Here is an 8371-nt window from a genome sequence, read left to right on the forward strand (position 1 = left end):
AAATATCATATGTACTTCGGTACATTAAAATAATATATATGATATGCGTAAATCACTTCGTGATTTAAGACAGCGCTTATTCCGTCGGATCCCGGCCAACCAGTCACCCATATCGAGTGCACCTCAGCACATGTGTGGACTTCGGTCCTGCGTTCATAGATATCTATGACGTAGTGCAGAGGGCGGCCACTAGAGGGAACCCAAGAGTTGGAGCTTAATCTGAGACGATTCTAACCGGCGTCGGGGTTGTATCCGGTGTGGCTTAGTGGATAAAGCATCAGCACATAGAGCTGAAAACCCGGGTTCAAATCCCGGCACCGGAGAGAATTTTTCTCCGTTCCATTACTCTTTCATCGTATAGTAATTCTGTCTAATATTCATAGCAAGAAAACATAGAAATACATATCAACACATAATAAGAATGAAATCAAAGTAAAAATTGAAATTGAAAAGGTATCTTCTTTGCCCTGAAAGGGTGAACACTTTTATTACGGACTTTACTATAGCCTACATTACTAGAGTAATTCCAAAAGTAATGCATAACATTTGTTTAAAAATTATATTTTTATCCTACAGCTTTGCTATTTTCACAGAATGTAGATGCATCCTTAAGGAACAAAATGTCACTTTTCCATTTAATCCCCGTCCCTTTCAACTGCCTTACGTAACCTAGGAACGAGGGCCTGTAGACCAGCACGGTAAAAGTCTGGACCAACACGTCTGAGCCACTCTTTAGCAGCGTGCACAAGGGAGTCATCTTCTAACCTTGTTCCGCGAAGGGATCCTTCAGTTTACCAAAGAGATGGTAATCGCAAGGTGCCAGTTCAGGACTGTAAGGCGGATGTTTCAGTGTTGTCTATCCGAATTTTCTGATCTGGTCTGTGGTTTTGTGACTGACATATGGCTGTGCGTTGTCGTGCAATAGCAGAACATCCTCCTTCTCCCGATGTCGTCGAACACTACTCAGTCTAACTTAAAGTTTCTTGAGAGTTGCAACATACCCGTCAGAATTAATGGTGGTTCCGTGTGGCATAATGTCCACAAGCAAGAGTCCTCCTGAATCGAAAATCACAGTAGCCATAACGTTTCCTGCCGAAGGTGTACTTTTGAATTTCTATTTATTTGATGAATTTGCATGATGCCACTCCACTGTCTGCCTCTGTCTCCGGTCCTAAATGGTGGAGCCATGTTCCATCTTCTGTCACATTTCTTGCAAGTAAGTCATCTAGCACTTATCATTGGCACTTAGCATGATAACAAATCAAACAGAAGCTACACTGAACCCATTGCGTCTCCGTTTTCTTTTTTGTTATCACATCTTGTCTTCAGATTTCTAAACTTCCTATTTAATACAATTTTTAAAATAGTATAAAATGTAACACTTAATGCTCAACAAAATTTCGCCTCAAACAGCTAAGATTTCTATCAGTAAAGCTAAGCCTATATGGCGACTACAGCTGTATCTAAAATTCCAAAAACATTTCCTAAAATTTCATGAAGATACAATAAATCTTTGTACCAAATATCATATGCTTACCTTTAGTAATAAGCCTGTAATGTAGTTACAAACATCCACAAAATTTGTACGCCTGAGAAGGCGACGCAAACTTGCTCTCTCCAAACATAAAAGCTCACTGAAGCAACTACAATAGTCACTCAAAGCTTAGCTGTATGTTTCTGGAAACTGGACAACATCCGCAATCCCTTGGCGGAAATTTGGATCTCTTAACACTAATGGTTAGTTCACAAAAGAGCAAAGAAAAAGTATCACGAAATAACCACTGCCACGAAATTACCAATGTTTACCCTATTAGTGATAATGAAGAACATGTTAATACTACGAATAATAGTGTAAGTGTTGGTACATCTGCTGCTGTATTATTGCGGTGATGACATTTACAAGGGTTTTACAGTTAAAAATGAAGCTGAATAAACCTATTTTGTAGTTTTTGTAACTTAATGTGTGATAGTATTAGAGAACATGTATAAGTCGAGTAAACTTTTTAAAATTATAACAGTAAATGAACTTGGTACCTCTGATGGAGGTACTGGCTGATATGTACAGTAGTGGCACAAATAACCGGACCGACCCTTGTAGCTGATTTCAGAGCCTTGTTCACTCCAAAGCACGATAGACTGGTAACTAAGACTTTCGTGGTTCGAATCCTGCCTGGGAAGGAAACTTTTTTTTGTTCCTTATTCAAATTTATTCCCAATACTTTTCGATTGCAGCGATATTTTACTACTTAACTTATTATTCCCAGAACATGAATTTTACGAGCAAGCGAAAAGTATTGGGAATAAATTTTAATAAAGAACAAAAAGAAAGTTTCCTTCCCAGGCAGGATTCGAACCACGAAAATCTTAGTTACCAGTCTATCGTGCTCTGAGTGAACAAGGCTCTGAAATCAGCTACAAGGGTCGGTCCGTTTTTTTTTACCACTACTGTACATCTGTTGTCATGCAGTACATCTCACTTCACGATATATGTCAGAGTAAGAACAATTGTTTATATACATCTGAAGTCTGATTAGTGTAATATGTAGCTAATCGGCGTTGTATGCAGTGGTGGGGGAAGGAGCTAGCCACCCTATCCCATTATTTCCAGGTCTAGTTGCCTCAAAATTAGTACCTCGTTGGTATCACTTATGAGGTTAAGGCCATCTTCGGAGAGTTAACTAAACAACAAAAAATTATCTTGGATACAAGCGGGCAGTGTCAGAAAGATTTAGTTTAATGTATCTTAGCGACACTCTAGCGTTGTATGCAGTGGTGGGGGAAGGAGCTAGCCACCCTATCCCATTATATCCAGGTCTAGTTGCCTCAAAATTAGTACCTCGTTGGTATCACTTATGAGGTTAAGGCCATCTTCGGAGAGTTAACTAAACAACAAAAAATGATCTTGGATACAAGCGGGCAGTGTCAGAAAGATTTAGTTTAATGTATCTTTGCGACACTCTAGCGACAATACAAGTGATATCGAATGGCGACGTGCGCAAATATGAAGAATCCTACAGTATCATTGTTGGGACAGCTCTTTAGTTCACAAAAAAATCTTAGGGTCCTGATAAAAAAAATTACAATATTTATATGGTGTAATTACCATTTTGCTCTGCTTAGCTATGTAATTTATATGTTTCACAGTGAATAATTATTTTTTTTATTATGTGGGCTAGTGTTACAAACTTTCAGGGATGTTGGGGAAGGGCACATGTATCAATTTGAGATAGGGAATCCTGGTCTGCAGACTTGCCTGTTATTATCTCAGACAATAGAAGTATCTTAGTGAGTAGAAGATTATACACGGAGCTTCTGTAATTTGGAAACCGCCACTTGTGACGGTTCTCACATACTGCCAAAGCGACAATGTTAAGCAACAAACGAATGACACTTTTTTTTGGTATTTGCTTTACAGAACCTCTAAATATCATCTCTTCAACCTCTCGTTTCCATAAAATAAGCATTTGAAAATTTTACTAGAAATTTTACTTTTCTCAAAACCCGTTTATAAATAACCACAGTGAACTTACTACTTTTTATTGAACTCAATGCCCTGATTCATCTCTAGATAGGATATTACTTACCCCCCTTCCACTCTATATAATAATTTATACTATTGCGTCACTTTCTTCAGTATATTTTGTGCCACCAGTTCAAACTGTTTGTCAACTTCCATTATCCCAAAGTACTTGTAACAAAATATTTACATTGGGTATAAGTAAACTTCCTCCGTTTTACTTCGTTGAATATGGTAAAACATGCAATTCAATTTCCTTACAGTGAAAATGCGCAACAGAACATTGCTTAGCACAAATTCTTCACAAACAGACATTATTTTCTGCAGTACTTTAAACAATTTAGCTGCATTTTTCTTGTATTTTTGTTATAATTGTTGTACTTGATGGTACAAAAATATAACGGTAATATGATTGAGAAAGTAGTTAATGATTTTCTGTCTACATATAAGGTATTGTTGTACGTTACGAAATTTTTTGGATTATTCCCTTATGCAATTGTTATGGAAGACAGTGAGGACTTTACCAGCCGTTATTCTGGAATCTGGTGGACTGTGATTTGTATGCTACATAGCACAGTAGTGTTTGCAATGCGGTTAATTCATGTGGAAATGTTAGAAGTGTCTTTAAAAATAAAATTTGCAGAGGGATTTTATTTTACAACTGGTTTCGCCGTGTCCTTGTGCGTATATATAATGATTCTATTCCGAAGGTTCAATGTTTCAAGAATATTGGACCTCTTACTTCATTTGGACAATAAATATATCAAACGTGAATATAGAACAACTTTGTACAGACACATGAAGTTAGTAACCAACACCAGAATTTTTATTATGATTATGTATATTACAATGTCGTCATTTTTCAAGTTATTTATGTGCTCCTCGCTGCTGGATTACCTTCTTCATATTTCTGATACTTTCGCTTCATTTTCTATTATAATGCTCTATATCTTATACGTTGTTACAGTGAGGCAGAGATATAAGTGCTTTAACTTAATGTTGAAAAATATATGTCCGCCCACAATATTTACGATTGTTTCAAAAGAGAAATTACGAAGGGAAATTGACTTTATCGGCTTCGAGAATGCTCTTGGCACACTTACAATTTTTCAGAAAAGAGCAAATATGTTAATTGAAATTGAAAATCTCAGAATTCTTCATAATAAATTGTTCTCTGTTGTCGAGCTTATAAATTCTGTTTTCGGATTTGCTATTCTTCTTGTTTCGTGTTACTTCTTCATAACCGTAATGGACACAGTTTGCTGGGCGGTATATTTTGTTCGGTCTAGTTCTGATAGATATAATACTATGGTACCGGTATATATGTCCTCAGTTTTCGGATTGCTTCATTTCTTAGAAATTACTGTTTGTTGTCACATAACCTCGCAAGAATCCAAGAGATCGGTGATTATATTACAGGAACTGATATCACGAGGGGATATTGACAAGAGTGTTGTAAGTGAACTTGTGTTACTCCGAACACAACTGAAAGACATGAGAGCTGTGTTTTCTGCAAGTGGAGTGTTTACTCTAGACTTATCATTTTTGTATGCTACGCTAGGTGCAATTTGTTCCTATATTCTTGTGATAGTTCAGACTAGTTAAAATATACTGTATATGATATGATAATTAAGTCCTCTGGAATGAAGAAAGGAGTGGTAGAAACGTCAGCTGCTCTCGAATACCAATATTTGTCCATATTTAATTATTTCTAGAGGATAGTTTTGAAACTCCGTCTACAAATGTTAATGGTTATTTTGGAGGGTGAAAGCTTAAGGAAGTTGAAAACTGAAAAGCAGACTGCGGATTTTCGGTCCTTAGACAGAGACTAGACGTTAAGTTCCTTGGCTTACGGAGAGGGTGTAGCAATGAATTTAATGACCTCACTGTAACTGACGCACACCTAACGTTCAGTATCGGGGCCGAAAATCTGCTGTATGGTGATGAGTTACATTTTTTTATCTTTTAAAATGTTCAACTAATAATGACTACATTTTTTAAATGTGTATATTTGTGTAAATGTTGCATATTATGCTAAATGGATTTTATGAATATTGGATTAATAGTTAAGTATATTGATGAGTTCTTTAAAATATTTTTTTATTTCTTTTAACTCAAAACATATGTTTTTAATTCACATTTAAAAAAAGTAACGTAGGGGGAAGTGTGATTACTTTTTGACACATGTTAGGGACCGTATATTGCAATTTTAGAATATGAGAAACTTATATATCTGCATTGCAATATTAATAAAAAGAATATTTTTAATGTTTAACATTTTCAATTGAAAAATAATACGTTTTCAGAATATTTAACATGCAGTAGGAACGAGTCTTCAGATGTCAATGTATGATAGTTACTTGGTATTATAGTGTAATAGTAAGGATCTGTGCAAAATTTTAATCAATTTTGATTTACACTATCCATGAAAAGATATTACATTAAAGATTGAGAACGCCGGGCGTTTTGAGAAAAAGAACGATAAATATGAATTTTATTACTGGCTGTTTTGTAGTATAACATACCTCAGAGCATGCAGTTTAGAAGGCATAATATATAACTTTGATTAAATATATATAATCTGATTGAGGAATAAAGTGGCAAAGTTAATGGAATTAAAAGTGATAAATGTTATTTTGTCTTTTTTACTCTGCAATCTTCCCTTAAATATTATTAGGTCACTGACACTTGACTTCGATACTGAATCTCAACTCATTGGAAGTTTAGAGCACTATTGATCTTTCTTTGTAGTTCTTACGCAAAGCCAGTAAAACCTTCTGACTTAACCTATATGTTATTCACAAGGATAATTTTAAGGATTTTAATAAGATACTCTGCAAGTCTGTGTTAACGAACACTGGAATGTTTGCTTGAAGATGAAGTTTCTTCCGAGCTCATGATCGTTAATATCAACATGTATTGTATACATACGTTTTTGAATTGAAACCAAAATAATTGAGTTATATTTGTGCTTCTGTTTTTGATTGTATTGAACCCGAGGTATATGTTTTCAATTGGTAAATGATCTAGTGGCTAGAGTCCTGAACTTATAATCCTATGGATCCCAGTTCGATCCCCTGCGTACCCCCGATTTGTAACTTGGGTTGAGCAAGCCCGTAGTTCAGATAACACAGGCGTTTTCTCCGCGATCTCCGGTTTCCCTGTAGCATCCCAACAAAAACCTCCATCATCATCTCATCTCTTCGTGGGTGTAACGTAGACTAGCCTTCTATGGCACACCTGAGCAACGACTCTGTTGATGAATTGGTCAACAGAATTGATTTCATGTAGGTGAACGACGGAAAGTCAAGTATTCGCCATTAGTTAAAAAACCATCATCTGTGCCATTAGGAGACATGTAATGTTATATGATTATTGCTAAGAGAGGAGAATATTTTATTGTGTTTTGCTACAAAATTCACTTATTCGGTATCTTTGCTAATAAGCATCCTTGATATAGAAGTGTTTTTGTATGGATTATAAAGTCTATCAACTTAATTGCTGTTTATATATTTCATTTGCTATACCAATAATAATGGAACAAATGAAATAGAAGTTTCCTTAAATAATATGTTTACTGAATTTTCATGCTATGTGCTTTGAAGTAATTTGCTCCTTACTCATGAATAGAATATTTAGTTTACAGATCACGTGTTTTCGCCAAATCTTCCATATTAATGTTAAATATATATTATATCCCGTTTAATATATCAAAATTAAGTCGTAAATTTAAGATATGTTAATGTCAAAAGAAGATATGCAGGTTGGAAGTGAAATAACCCTGCACATTTCAGAGCGAATAGATCATATTAAATGTAACAAGAAAGTGTAATACCACCATATTGATGGAAAGTCCAAAGTTTTCTCAGAATTGTTTTTCCAAATGTTTAACATCCTCTTATTCTGTACCTATTGTATGTAGGATTGTGATTTTTGTCCATATCGATAGAAAACCTAGTAAAGAGTCATTAACATTCTGGCATATTTCAATAGCATAGGCGGTTTTCGTGTAAATTTAATTTAAAAACTACTAATTTGAAGCCACTGACCGAAGCGACCAGCTTGCAACATTGTAAGCAAAAATGGAGATGGGTAGTAGTTCACTAAGGCAGACAGACAAGGATTCGTTGTCCTCTTCCATCTGTATTACGAGAAGAAAGAGCAGTGTGTTAGCGGCGATGTGACCAGACTGCTGAAACTTCTAACTTAATTTTCTAATTAACCGTTTATTTAGTCACAAAACGTAATATAGGTTTTCTATTCATGTACGTGTACCATATCGTCTCTTTCAATCCGCGAGGTTATTTCACTTCCAACTTTTATAGGTTACTAAATACTTGTAAAATACTAAATTCAAAGTAAGACTTAGGGAACTGAGATTATAAATTTAACGATATTTTTCATTTTGCCTTAGTCTTTTACACATACAACATAATTTAACCTGAATGCTTCTGTTTTTCAATTATTATTTAGTGGAAAGTTAATTTTGTTTTAAAGTGTATGTATATTATTTATAAATACAATTTGGTCATTAAATATATCAGCATAAAATGTTTCTATATTGTGTAATGAATTTCCATTACAGTTATAAATCTTTTTACTGGTCTTAATTCATATGTCTCATAATATTTGTGGCTGCAAGCTTTTGTCCAGATATATGTAATATTTAAATTACCACCACTAACAGCGACCGAGTCTTAAGAATACAACTAGGCAACATTGTTTAAGCGCAAATGGCTCAAGTTGTTCTGAGCGCCTAAAAGGCCGCGACATCCATGAACTAAGTCGCTTGAAAAGGGTTATAGTATTTCAATATTAAAATATTAAATTCCGTAGATATAGCCCTAAATAGTC

General features: G+C 35.0%; 1 non-coding gene across 1 annotated transcript; it reads left to right on the top strand.

Annotated features, from left to right (window-relative positions):
• Window positions 1–251: 251 nt before the first annotated feature.
• Window positions 252–323, top strand: TRNAY-AUA (transfer RNA tyrosine (anticodon AUA)). The gene has a single exon. It is a non-coding gene; the product is annotated as a tRNA-Tyr (tRNA).
• The last annotated feature ends 8048 nt before the right edge of the window (window positions 324–8371 follow it).

Source organism: Periplaneta americana, chromosome 2 (assembly GCF_040183065.1).
Source record: "Periplaneta americana isolate PAMFEO1 chromosome 2, P.americana_PAMFEO1_priV1, whole genome shotgun sequence".
NCBI lineage: Eukaryota > Metazoa > Arthropoda > Insecta > Blattodea > Blattidae > Periplaneta > Periplaneta americana.